At 37.7% G+C, this 16,727-nt stretch overlaps 1 pseudogene; it reads right to left on the bottom strand.

Moving 5' to 3' along the window:
- Positions 1–1,265: 1,265 nt before the first annotated feature.
- LOC115970358 lies at positions 1,266–15,863 on the bottom strand (annotated as a pseudogene).
- Between the last annotated feature and the right edge of the window lie 864 nt (positions 15,864–16,727).

Genomic DNA, 16,727 nt, shown 5'->3' with positions numbered 1-16,727 from the left:
ACAATCAAGAGTTTCCATGACAACAAGGGTCAATGGATCACACAGCAAAGATTAACCCTAATCAGAGTGTGCCTGCTCTGATACCACTTGATAGGCCACAAACTGAATGACCTCTTGTGATAGAAATTAATTAATTAATTAGCCAAGTTATTAGTTAATCAATTTATCATGTAAAAACGTGGTAGCACAAACAAATCACCAATAAACTAATAATGCAGCGGAAAATAAATAACACGATGATTTGTTTACGAATGGGGAAAACCTAACGGCAAAAACCCCACAAGGTGATTTTAAGGTCACCACTCCCGAAACTCCACTATTATCATAACAAGTAGTTACAAGTGAAGGAATCCTAAGTACCTTACCAACCTACAGTTGAACCCTTACCCCAATACCCAATTGGACTTGTTCTATAGTGACAATTCCCCTTTCTGATGCACGGCTCCCAAGTACGTGACTAACCAGTTGCGCGGATCCCAGTATGTAACTTACTCCTTTGCACTAATCCCAGTACTTGACTAACTCAACAGCAACCCTTTGATTGTTGTAGTTGATTTGTAGTAGCTTCACATAGAAACACCAATAAGATCTTCAATGTTGGTGCGAGAGAATTTGCTTGGTTACAGAACCCAAAGGCGTACAAGAAATGCAGGAAGAACTCTTTCTTCTGTAGGAGGGGGCTAGGGTTTCAAAAAGAAAACCATATGAAGCTCTCTAGGGTTAGGTTTTTCTTTTTCCCACCTCCTTTAAATAGGAGGTTGATGGGCTCTCCTATTCCAAATAGGTTTACACAAACCTTGGATTTTCCTAGTCCAATAAGGATTATACAAACCCATAAACAAATAGCCTTTTAGAATAAAAACATTGCTAGCTATAATATGAAAACTTGTAAGCTCGATCGATCGAGGAATCTGTCGAGATTTAATGAATCTCGACAGATCGAGATTCTATCGAGCAGGTATCGAGACCTGCAGATTGCACTTTTCTTGAACAGTTCTTGAGTAGTCTTCATGTCTTCAATTTAACCACTTGTAATGATCATCTTGAACCTACTTAGATTTACCCAAATACAAGTAAAGTATGTTTTGTCAAAGAATATGCCAATTACATAAAAATATGTCCCCAACACCCTAGTTACACAAGTCAAGAAGAGGCAACTCATAAACAATTAGAACCATATTTATAAATCAGGAACCATTTGAATTGGTTTACATAAAGACAATGCCATTTGCCAAAGACATACACATACATTATCCCTCTCTCTGTCAAAGGAACTTCCAAACTGAAAGGGAACAAAATGAGGTTCCCTACCACCCTATAATCAGACATTTCCCATTCTTATCTAGTGTACTAGAACTCCACCAAGCAAACCGTTTAACAACCAAACTAGCTTGATATAAGGAGGACTCGCTCAACTTAATTTCCACCATTCTATACCTCTTGAAGAAGGCCTTCCAAACATCCATCTTGACACTTTGATTAGTCCTTTCTGTCCCTTCCTCTGCTATAATGTTTCTGATCCCAACATGAAAAAGTGTTTCCATTGCCATCCTAGCCTCATCTGTCTCTTTTATGCATGTCTCCGCGCATTCATAATGTGCACTATGAAAGATTAGTGCTTCAATGAAGCGATTCACAAATAAGGGTGAATTATGGTTTGCTTCAATCTCAATGACAATCATTATTAATGGATTGAGATTTTTGATCACTCTCAGCAAGTTCTCCAAGCGTTTAGGCCTTGAGATCATTGTCCTCAGAATATGTGAAGCATAGATGACCACAGCTTCATCCTATTTAGTTTCAAATAGTTCTGCCTTAATATCCTTCATGTTTGATAATAAAAGTGACTTAAACAGAAAGGGTAGGTTCAAAGACTTGGCAACACTTACTAACCTCTTCCCTGTCACTTCTATACTCTGATTGTGTGTTAATCCGACAGCAGTAATCTTAGGAAGCTAAATTGGGCAGTTTCGTCGTTCTGCAAGAGCTTGCATTAGGACTGTCCAATGTACTCCCCACTTGATTCCAATATCTATCAAATGAATCTTACATTCAATGCAACATTATCCACTATGGCTTGGATTCCCGTGAATTGTGTTATTTGAGTGAAAGGAAGTTGTTGCTGCATTTTAAGGGACAAGAAGTTACCATTAAAACACCCGTGAATTAGCCCAGCATGTTGTTGGAATACCTTCACTGAGACTCTCCCAATTTCTTTGTCAATCCTTTCTTGAAGCGCTTCAGCAAAATGGGAAACAATTCTCTCCACCAGATTACCTCTAGCTGATGAAATCGGTTTACAATGTAAAAGCAGTCCGCTACCATGATCATATTGCTGGTAGCCTAGCTTCTCAGCCGCAGCTATAAAGTGATGGGCAAGTTCCACTTCTCTTATTTCTTCCTCGGCCAGACCCGATAGTCCAAAAACCGAAAGGATGCCTAGGCATGTGATAAGGATCAAACATCTGATTCTGGGTAGAGAATTGAACGTACCTTGCTCCAACCACCTTCATGATATCTTCAGTTGACAATTTATGTCCGCCAACGTAAGTTTCAGTCCTTGTGTTGTTTAATTTTTCTCCCTTCAGCTTCTTGAACTTCCTTAGGAGTTCTAAAGAAGCTACTAAGGAATATGGCTGTGGCATATGATTACTGTATGATAGGCCAAGAATGTATTGACCCCTTGTGATAAATTAACTAATTGATATAGTCAAGTTAATTAATTAATTCAATTAACATACAAAATGCGTGGTAGCACAAACAAATCACCAATTAACTAAAGTGCAGCTAAAATTAAATTGACACGGTGATTTGTTTATGAATGGGGAAAACCTACATGGCAAAAACTCCATCGGGTGATTTTAAAGTCACCACTCTCGAAAATCCACTATTATCAAAACAAGCGATTACAAGTAAAGGAATCTCAGTACCTTATACCAACATATAGTTAAATCCTTACCCCAATACCCAATTGGACTTTTTCTATAATGACAATCTCTCCTTTTCAATGCATGGCTCTCAATATGTGACTAACCAATAGATGCGCGGATCCCAATACGTGACTTGATCACCAATTTAAAAAGGATGAAAATCATGAAACTCCTTGGTCACAAAACCCTAAGGTGTACAAACACAACAGCTTATTCAAAAGAAAGATGAATTAGGGCAAATTCTGTCTTCAGTCACAATTTGCATGAATACAACTTTGCTTTTCACTTGTGCAACCTTTTACGGCCCTTAAAATAAACTTTATATTATGTTTAGGGTTGTGAAAAAAGAAAATCTAAGCACATACTTACGGATTGGAGTGAAATCAGTTTTGAAAATTTGAATTTTATAAACCTCAACAGATAGGGTATCTATCAAGCTAGCTGTTGAACTTCGGGCTTTAGCAGCTTTTTAAACCTCAATAGATGCTAGCTGTCAAGTTTTAAAATCTAGCACTTTCTCACTTGTTTCTTGGACAGACTTGCAGGGCTTTAACACTTAAACTTGAAACCTTGTTCCTTGAAGCATTAAACACATCCTAGATCTACCCAATTAAAAGTAAAGTGCGTTTTGTTAAAGGATTAGCCAATTCTAAATTGACATATGTTCCTAACATCAAATCACATATGTCCTAACAATATCCCCATTTGGCAATCAGTGACAAAACCACAACAAACAAATGAACATATGAGAGAAGTCATAAATCACTCAACTCATATTCACTTGTTGAATACAATAAAATCTATCCTAACACAAACTCTTGAAAAACTTTGCAAGAAGAGAGTATATGGCAAGTAGACTTTGACAACCTGTATTTCTGAAACACTTTAAACAAAACTCATTAAAGTATCTTAGTGTGAAATAGAAATATAAGATTGCATACATCATATAAGAAACATGTGCATAAAGAAAAAAAGAAACAACACATTGAAAGATAGGTGAATAACATACATCAATATATATATATAAACCAAATATAAGTATAATGTATATCAAGTGGTCACAAGACCAATATACAAAGAAATGATGTATCTAAAATAGAAAGAAAAGAAAAGATACAAAAATCCTCACTACATCCCTCATATTCACACTTCTATACTAACCTTCCCCCTATGAGTATGACTACTCTCATCTCAAAACTACTCCCCTTTTTTGTCACGAGTGACAAAAGGCAAGTACATCAAGTAGACATCTCATCATCACTAGGTAAGCTAGCACCATCATCGTCATCAGCATCCTCACTACTGGAGCCATCGTCACTCTCATCCTTGGACGCCGGTAGAGATATAGAAGAAGCATCAGTGAAACCACCCATGGCAGCCTATCGTCATGCGATATGACTGACATGAGTGTTCACTTGACACAACTCATCACTGAGAGTGTCAAGGCGAGCATCCATGCGTACAAGATGTGCCATAATGTCCTTAAGTGTCACTCCACCTGCAGAAGACGAAGGAGCTGAGGTGGATGGAGTGGCAGAAGCTGGAGGAGCTTCTGTCTATGTCTGGGGCCACCTCGGTTTGAGTGGTGCCTCGCTCCATCGAACGGTAGTGGTGTCTATGGCAACTATCATGTATCTGCCTGATAGCCGAAGGAAAAATGAGTTTATAACAGGTCGTCGTATCTCTATAGACATTTATAAGGGATAGAATAAAGTGAGAAGGGAAGTCGATAGAGATATCCTCTAAGAGGGACAACAAAAATCGAGCACAAGGTTTTGTAATGGAGTTATAGTGACACAAAGGATGAAGAATGAATGTCATCACCATGTTAAGGAACCTCGGACCTTTTGCAAAGCCCAAGCAAGGGGTGTTTTGACAGTCACCCCAAGAAGAAGGTGTCTCATAGAAGCAAGACTAGAGTTTGTCCTTGGGCACAATCCGCAGACGATCGTAACCAGGGTAGTCAGGATGCGCTACCCTAGGAACGTGTAGTACCTCAGAGACAATCTTCGGAGTAACTACGATTTGTGTAACTCAAACGCGAGAGAAGAAATGAGGTATTGAAGTTTCAATTCCATCCATATTGGAGTAAAACTCCTGTACGATCACGGAGGGACAAGTGACCGGGATGTCACAAAGTGACTAGTGACCGGGATGTCACAAAGTGACTCCCAACCCCTACTGTGAATGATAGTGGGTAGGTCAATGTCGGAAAAGTCCAACAGAATGACATGGCGTTTCAAATGAATGCCTCGTCTACAAAAGTTCACTGAGAAGTCATTTCGGGCTTCATCATCATGAAACCGAACAGAAGAAGGTGTAGGATCAGAGGAAGAAGATGCCCCAGAACGCAGAGGATCCTAGGAAGAAGTAGATTTGTGTTTAGGTGTCATAAAGTAGACTAACGCAAGAGAGAGAGAGAGAGAGAGAGAGAGAGAGAGAGTTAGAAAAGTACCAACACAGTAGTATATAAGAATGTAAAGAAATGAAGGTACGTATGCATGAAAATGCATGAGCATGTGACGTGCAAATTTAAATACATCATGGGCTTAGCCCAATCCAAACCTACCAGCACACAAAATTGCAACAAAGTAAACACACATCTAAATGCATGAAACATTGTCATAATGCAAATGTGATGCAATGCATGAAGTCTTAAACTCATTTAAGTAACACCCATCCCAAAATTTTCACAAAAACTTCATAAATTTTGAAAATTTTCAAAAATTTCAAAAATCCCAAGAGTTAGGTCAAAAGGAATGAAATGCATGATAAAGTGAGGGATCAAGGTCGAAAAACTCTTGAGAATGAAGTTTGGAGTGAGAGAGAAGAGTTTGGGAGGTGAAAAGGCTAAAAGCAATCAAGAGAGAACGAAGAGAAGTGATCTGAAATCACAAGGAACCTTTATATAGAAACGTCATAAATCTTGACAGATCGAGATGTGTCGAGAATTAAAAAGGCGCTTTTTAGCTGTCGAAGAGCTATCCAGGATCTATCGAAAGGTGTCCACAGCAGAAGAATCTCGATGGATCAAGTAGCTATCGAGAAGCTATCGAGAATGCGATAAAAAACAACTGAAGGGTCTCGATAGATAGCCTAGCTATCGAGAGGTGTCCAGCAACTGTCGAGATTGCTTAAAAACAGTTTTCCAAGAAGAGAAAAATACAGATATGAATGCAATCAAGCATGCTATAAAACCAATGATCCAAACAACATTTTAAAACCTCAAAATCATCTCTCAACAAGAAGAATGTCAATCACATAAATCCCAAACACACACACACTAAACAAGTCTAACCAATTTTATATTTCAAAAACAAGTGAAGACAGTTTAGTAGGCATACATTTACACAAGTATACCTTGTGATAGCCAAATCACATAGTACCTGCACATGTATCAAAAGTAGCAAAGAATTTTGCATGTTGTGTCTACATGTTATGACGATTTGAGATATTAGAAAATCACTTTAACTCACACACAATCATAACTGTTTGATGGGGACTATCACCTTCGAGGTACATTCTATAACTTCCACATCTCCTGGAATACTCACTTGCAATCATATGTAAAGCATTTTGATTCTTTTTGCTTTTTATTTTTCTTTGCGTATTTTTCTTTTAAGCAAATCATGCATGGGCATATAAGAGATAGAAAAGGAATACCCAATGATTTTAAGTATTTGACATTCCACTTTTACTATGCCGAAGCATACAAATGTCATTTCTTGATTGGTGGGCAATAGTGGTAAAATGGTTATTTATGCCTTTCTCTTAGGATTTTCTAGTCCTTCCCGTCAAAAAAGAGTGATACAAGTGTTAAGCACAAAAGATTACTTAACCTTCCTCATCACAAATATGAGCCATAAAGCTCACTTTCTTAGTTGTGCATAGAGATGCTCAGCTAAGCTACTTTTGATACAAAGTTTAGAAAATTTTCTTTCAATGGCCATCCAAGGTACACAAACACATACTGTTTTTGTATTTTTCTAATTTTTCATTTTTTTTTTTATGAAAAACAAAGTAAAACAAAACTGAAAAGTAATCAAACAAAAATGTGTAAAACAAAGTAATGCATAAAACTAGACTAACTCAAAACATGAAAGAAAAACACGCAAGTAATGCAAAATCAAAAATAAGAAGGGGAGAGAGAGAATAAGTGACAGAATCACTTGGAACCCTTTTCCTTCCACACCTTGGAAGAACCTTTTTGTTCAGCAAACCCTTGATCCGGTGGCGAGGGGGAGGAATTTAACCGTTTAAGTTTGAAAGGAACATGAGGGCTTTGAGAAGGTCTCCAAGAGAAGCAAAGGAGGATGGAAATTGATTCTAGTTTCCCGATGTGATCACACTATTGCTCTATTGAGTGGCTAACCACTTATAGTAGTTAGGTCGAGTATATCCAATTATGCCATAGTGATGACAGAAATGCTACTTTTTCTGTTTGGGCTTTTGGGTATTTCCCTTCTTAGCCCTAGGGTTCTTGATCTTTTTCTTATCAAGCTTAGGGGGTGCTCCTAAGATAGATTTACCCTTGTCTATTTTCTCACTAGCTAATTCATTTTTAACATCATTGTTCTCAGTTTCAATATTATCAGCAGGAGGAACAAAAACAATAGTACTAGCAGAAGCAATACTAGGAGAAGAAAAATCATACCCTAAATCGGTTCAATCGGAAGCAGATTTCTAAAGACTAAGCATTTAATCGAGCTTTGCACTTGAAGTCTGAAAGCTCGAAAATGTGTTAAAAACACAAGAGCTATTTAGACCCCCAAAATAAATAACGGCTCGATAGATTTTACTCTAACTTATACTAAGTGCGGAATAGAGTAAATGTGAGCAGACAAGTAAACAAGCTACTCTAATCCATAATCAAATAATCACAACAGTAAAATGAAAGGTAAAAGAGTAGGGAAGAAGAATGCAAACACAGATAACACGTCGATGTGTTATCGAAGAGGAAACCGAAGAACTCGACGAAAAACCTCTCCGCCGCCCTCCAAGCGGTAATCGATCCACTAGACAATCAGTTGGGATACATGGGTTAGCAAGAGACCCTCCAAGCCTAATCTACCCGCTGTACCTAAGCCCTCCAAGCTCTTACTCTAACAAGGCTTCTTGGAATCGTGTCTTGTCTAGCTCTCCGGATCCTGCAATAAGCTCCATGTTGCATCTGCCATCCTTGGCTTCTTCCAATACTTCCCAGCAGCACCAAACGATCACTTGTCACTTTGAAAGGGCTTGATAAGTATTTGGACTATCAACCTCTTAATGGTATGACAATAGGAGAGGGAAGGAGAAGATCTTGGCATGAAATATCTCGGGTAGAGATCTGAGCACCTTTCTCAAAATCTTGGGCTCAGGAACGGTTTCCCCAAGATTAAAGGCTGAGTTCACTATGTCCTTGAGCTTGGCATAGAACTCATCAAATGACTCATCCTCTTCCATCTTAATCTCTTCAAAGCTCATAGTAAGCCTTTGAAGCTTTGAACCCTTGATAGCCTTGGTTCCTTCATAGGTTGTCTGGAGAATGGTCCATGCTTCCTTAGTAGTTTTAGTAGAGGATATCTTCTTGAATTTCTCATTTATGATTGCACTGAATAGAGCATTCAATACTCTACTGTTGAAGTTTGCCGCCTTGATCTTTACATCATCCCAATCGGCCAGCGCTTCCGTAGGCTTGGTCCAACCTATCTCCACAACTTACCACACTTTTTCATCTAATGACTGCAAGAAAGCTCTCATGCATACTTTCCAGTATGCATAGTTAGTGTTATCAAATAAAGCAGGTATAATAAGAGAATGTTCTCTATCCATGACAAACAGGAGCCAATGGATCACACAGCAAAGATTAACACCTAATCAGAGTGTGCCTGCTTTGATACCACTTGATAGGCCAAGAATGTACTGACCCCTTGTGATAAATTAACCAATTGATATAGTCAAGTTAATTAATTAATTCAATTAACGTGCAAAATGTGTGATAGTACAAACAAATCACCAATTAACTAAAGTGCAGCAGAAATTAATGTTAGGACATATGTGGCTTACATGTTAAAAACATATATCATGATTTTGTGTAATTGGCTAATCCTTTGATAAAACGCACTTTACTTGTAATTGGGTAGATCTAGGATGTGTTCAATACTTCAAGAAACATGTTGTTCAAGTCTAGTATTAAAGCCATGAAGATTGGACCAAGAAACAAGTGAAGAAAAGCTGTTAATTAAAGTTGGACAGATAGCTCAACACCTGTGGACAGATAGCTCGACAACTGCTCGACACCTTTCGACAACTGCGGACAGATAGCTTGACACCTCTTGATAGCTGGTGGATCGATCGAGAAAGCTTTTGTCTCCTCAACACATGCTCGACACCTCCTCGATAGTTGTATCTGTCGAAGTTTAAAGCTCGACACCTACTCGACACTTGCTAGCTATCGAGGTTACGGAAATTAGAATTTTCAGATTTGATTTTTGTGCCAGGCTTTTGTATTTGTGTAGGGTTTCTTTTCTCACAACCCTAGACCTATATAAGGCTTATTTTAGAGGCCGTCACAGAAGAGAATACAAGGAGAACATATGCAAAAGGTGACCGATGCCTTATTCTCTCTAAAAGAAGCTACTGCGCCTTTGCGCCTTAGGGTTTTGTAACCAAGTACTTCTTGATCTTCATTATTGATGAAGTGAAGAATTTTGCAGCCAACAATCTTCTTCTAGTTGGTGATTGAAGTCGCGTATTGGAATCCATGCAATTGGTTCGACTAGGATTTGTGCATCAAAGGGTGGCGTTCATATATTGAAGAGTTCAGAGGTTCTGAAGCAGTAGAAGGTTTCTACTGTAAGTTCATCTACTGAGATTGTAGAGTCTAGGGACAGAGGTTTTGTACTAGATCTGAAACTTCTCTTTACTATAGTGGATTGCTTTTTGGGAAGGTTTCCTCCCAAATTTTTTACTGTGAAACTAGTTTGTTTCATTGGTTTTCCTGGGTTATCATATCTTGTCTTATTTATTTTTCCGCTATATGATTTTGACATGATATTGATGTTTGTTTGTTTTAACAAGTTTTAGTTATAATAAATCTAATTAACAACTTGGATTTAAAACTTGTTAATTCTATCAACCGGGGTCTAAATTTCTGAACAAGCGGTATCAGAGCAGGTACACTCTGATTGGATTAATTTCCTAAGTGTGATCCTTGACCCCCGTTGTCATGGATCGTGGACAATCTCTTTTGATTCCTCCTTTATTTGATGGAACTAATTATGCATACTGGAAAGTTCGTATGAAAGTTTTTTTGCAGGCTCTAGGTGAATAGGTATGGCAAGTTGTTGAAGTTGGCTGGATTAAGCCAAAGGAAGCGCCGGTCGATTGGGTTGATGCAACAATTATAGTGGCAAATTTCAATAATATGGCCTTGAAGCTTTATTTTGTGGGGTGACCAATGAAGAATTCAAGAAAATATCATCCACAGAAGTTGCCAAGGAAGTATAGACCATTCTTGAAATCACCTATGAAGGTACCAAGCCAGTAAAGACTGTGAAGTTTCAACAACTCACTAGTAGTTTTGAAGAAATAGGATGGAGGAGGATGAGACCTTTGATGAGTTCTATGCCAAACTCAAGGATATTGTGAATTCTGCCTTCAACCTTGGAGAATGTATTGCAGAATCCAAAATTGTTAGGAAAATCCTTAGGTCCTTACCTGAAAGATTCCATGCCAAGATCACTGCCATTGAAGAAGCAAAGGACATTGATCAAATTCCTTTGACTGAGCTTGTAGGGAACCTTCAAACCTATGAGATGATATTACGTTTAATGGGAAAAGGTGGAAAGAGTAAAAACTTGGCTCTTAAGGGTATAGAGGAAGAGATTGAGGACTCTGAAAATGAAGATGAAGATGAAGATGATGATGAGGATGAGGATGAGGATCTAACCTTCATAACTGATGAGATTATCAAGCTTCTTCAGTTTAGGAAAAAGGATAAAAGCAAACCTCTTAGAAAACCTAAATCCTCAAGGAAGGGAAAGAATGAGAAACCCCCCATCCAATGCCATGAGTGCAAAGGTTTTAGTCATATAAGGATAGAGTGCCCAAACTATCTCATGAAGGAAAAGACCAAGGAATCCAAAGATAAAGGGTTGGTTGCTACATGGAGTGATACTGAGAATGACTCTTCTGATGAGTATGTGGATGAATGTTGTCACGTTATGGCCTTTGCTGCCTCAATCGATAAGGTGATTGTGGAGAGTGCTAGTGACAATGAGGATTCTTCTGATAATGAAGTATACAAGAAGTTGACACTTCAGGAAGCCTATGATAAGTTATGTACTAAAGTCATAAAATCTGAAAAGACTTCTCATCTTTGTAGAAAAGAGCTTAATGAGGTAAAAACTGAAAAAGCTGATCTGTCGGTCAAACTAGATGAGACTACAAGGTTAGTTGAGACTCTTGTTGTGGAAAACACCTCATTAGAAGAGAAGATCAAGAATCTTGAGGTTGAGCTTGGTCAAGCTAGAACTCAAATAGAGAGGATGTCTAATGCAAAGTTTGATGAGGTCTTGAGTGCTCAAAAGCCTAGTTCTGATAAGATTTGCTTAGGATATGTTGTTTCCTCCAGCCTTCCTCTTCCACGGCTTCTGGATCAAGGACTGTCTTTTTGCCCCAATATGAGAAAGGTAATAAAGGTATGAAATCCAAAATTGATCTGACTAATTCTAAATCCTTTGTTAGACCTCATGTTTGTCACCATTGTGGTGTTTCTGGACACATTCGTCCTAATTGCTTTATGTTGTATCCTCAAAAGCAATTTTCCAAACGGTCACAAGTTTCCTCTCAAGGACCTACACCTTTATTTGGAGAGTTATTAAAAGCTTTGAGCTTTTTAACTCAATTTCAGGAGAATCTTAATTTTTCTATGTCCTTTAGTAGGCATACTAGGACACGTGTCTTTTCATCTTCATGGCCAAAGACTCGTGCTGTATGGGCGAGAAAGGAGCCTAAAACTTGATTGTCTTTTTTGTTTGTCCTTTACTTCAATTCTTTCTATCTAAAGTAGGACTCTTTTTGTTTGATTTCTTATCTGTTTTTGAAATCATGCTTTCATGCATCTACACCATTTTATCATGCCTTCATGCATATGCATCTTTCATTCATGCTTTCATGTGGTTGTCTGTTTTTGTTTGGTTGTTTAGTTTTTATTTCATTTTGTTTTCAAAATAAAAATAAAAAGAAGAAAAATACAAAAACATTGTGTGTTTTGTGTACATTGGTACTTGTGTACCTTGAATGGCCATTTAAAAAAAGTCTTCTAAACTTTGTATCATTTGTAACTTAGATGAGCATCTCTATGCACAACTAAGCAAGTGCGCTTTATGGCTCGTATTTGTGATGAGTACGATTAAGTTGTCTCTTATACTTAACACTCATATCACTCTTTTTGACGGGAAGGACTAGAAAATCCTAAAAGAAATGCATAAATAACCATCTCACTGCTGTTGCCCGCTAATCATAATATGACACCTGTATGCTTCGGTATAGCAAAATTGGAATGTCAAATATCATTGGATATTTCTTTTCTCTCTCTTTTATATGCCTATGCATGATATGCATAAAAGAATAATGTAAAGATAAAAAAAAATACTTTAAATATGATTGCAAGCGTGTATTCTAGGAGATGTGGGAGTTATAGGATGTACCTCGAAGGTGATAGTCCCCATCAAGCAGTTATGATTGTGTGTGAGTTAAAGTGATTTTCTCATATCTCAAATCGTCATAACATGTATACACTTGTGCAATCTTGCAATATTTTTCACACACAACACACAATATTCTTTGCTATTCTTGATACATATGCAGATACAATGTGATTTGGCCATCACAAGGTTTTATATGTGTTAATGTATGCTCACTAAACTGTCTTGACTTGTTTTTGGAATATAAAATTGGTTAGACTTTTTTAGTGTGTGTGTGTGTGTTTTGCATCTTTCTATTATCTTGTCATCCATAGCATCTTGTTTCATTACATTCATGCATTTATATGGATTTCTTTGTACCCCTTTGATCATCCTTGATTATCTTTATGTCTCTCGGGTGAAACTTTCTAGCTTCTTGTACCCTTTGTCAATCATGACAAAAAGGGGGAGAAATTGTGGAGACTTTGTGGTTTCTTTTTTTCTTAAGATTCTACATGTTAGGGGGAGAAATATATTCCTTTGTAAGGGGGAGATGTGTTTCATCTTGTTAGGGGGAGTGCTTACATCCTTGTTCTTGTACACCGGTCTTGTGACCATGTTTGCATACATTGAACTTATCTTCTTTATATGTTGATGTATGTCTTCTTCACCTACCTCTACATATGTTGTTTCTTTTCTATCTCTCTACACATGTTTCTTATTACTTGTATGCAATCTATTATTTCTGTTTCACACAAAGATGCCTTGATGATTTTTGTTTAAAGTGTTTCAGAAATACAGGTTGTCAAAGTCTACTTCCCATAAACTCTCTTCTTGTAAAGTTTTTCAAGAGTTTGTGTTAGGATAGATTTTATTGTATTCAACAAGTGAATATGAGTTGAGTGATTTATGACTTCTCTCATATGTTCATTTGTTTGTTGTGGTTTTGTCACGGATTGCCAAAGGGGGAGATTATTAGGACATATGTGGTTCACATGTTAAGAACATATGTCAAGATTTTGTGTAATTGGCTAATCCTTTGACAAAACGCACTTTACTTGTAATTGGGTAGATCTAGGATGTGTTCAATACTTCAAGAAACATGTTGTTCAAGTCTAGTATTAAACCCATGAAGATTGGATCAAGAAGCAAGTGAAGAAAAACTGTTCATTAAAGCTGGACAAATAGCTCGACAGCTGCTCGACACCTCTCGATAGCTGCGGACAGATAGCTTGACACTTCTCGATAGCTGATGGATCGATCGAGAAAGTTTCCGTCTCCTCGACACATGCTCGACACCTCATCGATAGCTGTATCTATCGAAGTTTAAAGCTCGACACCTGCTATCTATCGAGGTTACGGAAATCAGAATTTTCAGATCTGATTTTTGGGCCAAGTTTTTGTATTTGTATAGGGTTTCTTTTCTCACAACCCTAGACCTATATAAGGCTTATTTTAGAGGCCGTCACATAAGAGAATACAATGAGAACATATGTAAAAGGTGACCGATGCCTTATTCTCTCTGAAAGAAGCTACTGCGTCTTTGCGCCTTAGGGTTTTATAACCAAGTGCTTTTTGATCTTCATTATTGATGAAGTGAAGAACTTTGCAGCCAACAATTTTCTTCTAGTTGGTGATTGAAGTCGCGTATTGGGATCCGCACAATTGGTTAGTCACGTACTAGGATTCGTGCATCAAAGGGTGGCGTTTATATATTGAAGAGTTCAAAGGTTCTGAAGCAGTAGAAGGTTTCTGCTGTAAGTTCATCTATTGGGATTGTAGAGTTTAGGGATAAAGGTTTTATACTAGATCTGAAACTTCTCTTTACTATAGTGGATTGCTTTTTGGGAAAGTTTCCCCCCAGGTTTTTTACTGTGAAACTAGTTTGTTTCATTGGTTTTCCTGGGTTATCATATCTTGTCTTATTTATTTATCCGTTGCATGATTTTGACATGATATTGATGTTTTTTTGTATTAACAAGTTTTAGTTATAATAAATCTAATTAACAACTTGGATTTAAAACTTGTTAATTCTATTAACCGGGGTCTAAATTTCCGAACAATTAAATTGACACGGTGATTTGTTTACGAATGGGGAAAACCTACACGGCAAAAACCTCACAGGGTGATTTTAAGGTCACCACTCCCGAGAATCCACTATTATCAAAACAAACAGTCACAAGTAAAGAAATCCTAGTACCTTATACCAACCTACAGTTGAATCCTTACCCTAATACCCAATTGGACTTGTTCTGTAGTGACAATCTCTCATTTTGAATGCACGACTTCCAATACATGACTAACCAATAGATGTGCGGATCTCAGTACGCGACTTAATCACCAACTTGAGAAGGATGTTGGCTGCAAAGTTCTTTAGTTCATCACATGATGAAGATCACGAAACTCCTTGGTCACAAAACCCTAAGGTGTACAAACACAGCAACTTCTTCAAAAGAAAGATGAACTAGAGCAAATTCTGTCTCCGGTCACAATTTGCATGAATACAACTTTGCTTTTAACTTGTGCAACCTTTTACGGCCTTTAAAATAATCATTATATATGTTTTGGGTTGTGAGAAAAGAAAACCTAAACACATACTCATGGATTGGAGTGAAATCAGCTCTGAAAAACTGAATTTCATAAACCTCGACAGATAGGATATCTATCGAGTTAGCTGTCAAGCTTCGGGCTTCAGCAGCTTTTTAAACCTCGATAGATGCTAGCTGTCGAGTTTTAAAATCAAGCATTTTCTCACTTGTTTCTTGGAAAAACTTGTGTGTTTTTAACACTTGAACTTGAAACCTTGTTCCTTGAAGTATTAAACACATCCTAGATCTACCAAATTACAAGTAAAGTGCGTTTCTAAATTGACATATGTTCCTAACATCAAATCACATATGTCCTAACGCTGTGCTCCGAAATTTCTGAAACAATGGTTGGGATATGTGTGACGCCTCTACTTTCCTGGACCCGTTGTGTTGGTGGGAAAATAGTATTGAAGTGAAATTCATCCAATATGAAATCATGTGAACGGTTGTTGATGCTGGGGGTGCTCTTTCAACAACTGAACTCCTTCCTTAGCTCTGTCTCCTTGTGGAAAACCAAATTCATTTGAGAAAGGATTAGCCACTTCCACTTCCATTTCAGACAAATATTGGTTTTGTTTCTCGTTAAATAACACTGCTTCCCATTTCTTAAAGTCTTCAAGAGGTCCATAACTGGCTTGCATTCCATTAATAACTGCCTTGCTATTAGTCGCCATACTGGAGCAGAAAGCTAGAAACTAATTAGTAAGTTTTCACTCTACTATGACAGTATAGCTATCTAGATTTATATTACTCTCGGTTGATTACAATAATCATGGAAATGGTGATGTAATTTAAGCGAAAATAAAACATGAAATTCCTGGCGTGGAATGCAACTATGGTGTCGATATGTCGATATTCATCACAGACAGCAGCCTGGAAAATGCCAAGGATTTGATTAAAACACAGATATTTTGAAGTTAATGTCTGCTCCGACATGAAATTATATAATAAATATTTGGTGATGTCTTCTTGGCTAAAACAAAGGGAAAGGGCCAAAAGAAAACATGAGTACTACAAATAATTAGTATATTCTTAAGAAAATATTCCACCTAATATTCCTATGAAGCTCAGCCAGCTGGGGAGTTTAAGAGGGAGAAATTATATAAATAAGAAAGATAACTTCTTTGGATTACTGTAACTTACAATGATATGCTTTTAAAAATAAAGTCTATTTCAAAGTAAAGAATGTGTCGAGCCTCAGGGATACAAAATCCAAAGCCTAAGCTTGTTTTTTTGCAAAGACACCGTCTATGTCTAAGCCCGAAAGTACTATCACAATGTAATCCAGGCCAGCATTAAAGGATGGACTGATGGAGGGGATAAAAGGCCATTTTCAATCAACTAACAGGAATGCTTGCAAGCCCATGATAGACGTATTGGGAGGAATGACAACGGGTCGGGTTCAGGCTGGGTTTTTTCATACCCATATCCGACCCGCGGTCTAGACCCGACCCATTTATTAAACGGATTTTTTTCCAGAGGCCCAGACCCGTCCAGCCAGGCTACTTTAGGGCCTATTCTTCAGCCTCTAACAGTGG

Source organism: Quercus lobata, chromosome 12 (genome assembly GCF_001633185.2).
Source record: "Quercus lobata isolate SW786 chromosome 12, ValleyOak3.0 Primary Assembly, whole genome shotgun sequence".
Lineage (NCBI taxonomy): Eukaryota > Viridiplantae > Streptophyta > Magnoliopsida > Fagales > Fagaceae > Quercus > Quercus lobata.
The sequence above is the reverse complement of the archived record's forward strand: the minus strand, read 5'-3'. Positions and strand labels throughout refer to the sequence as shown.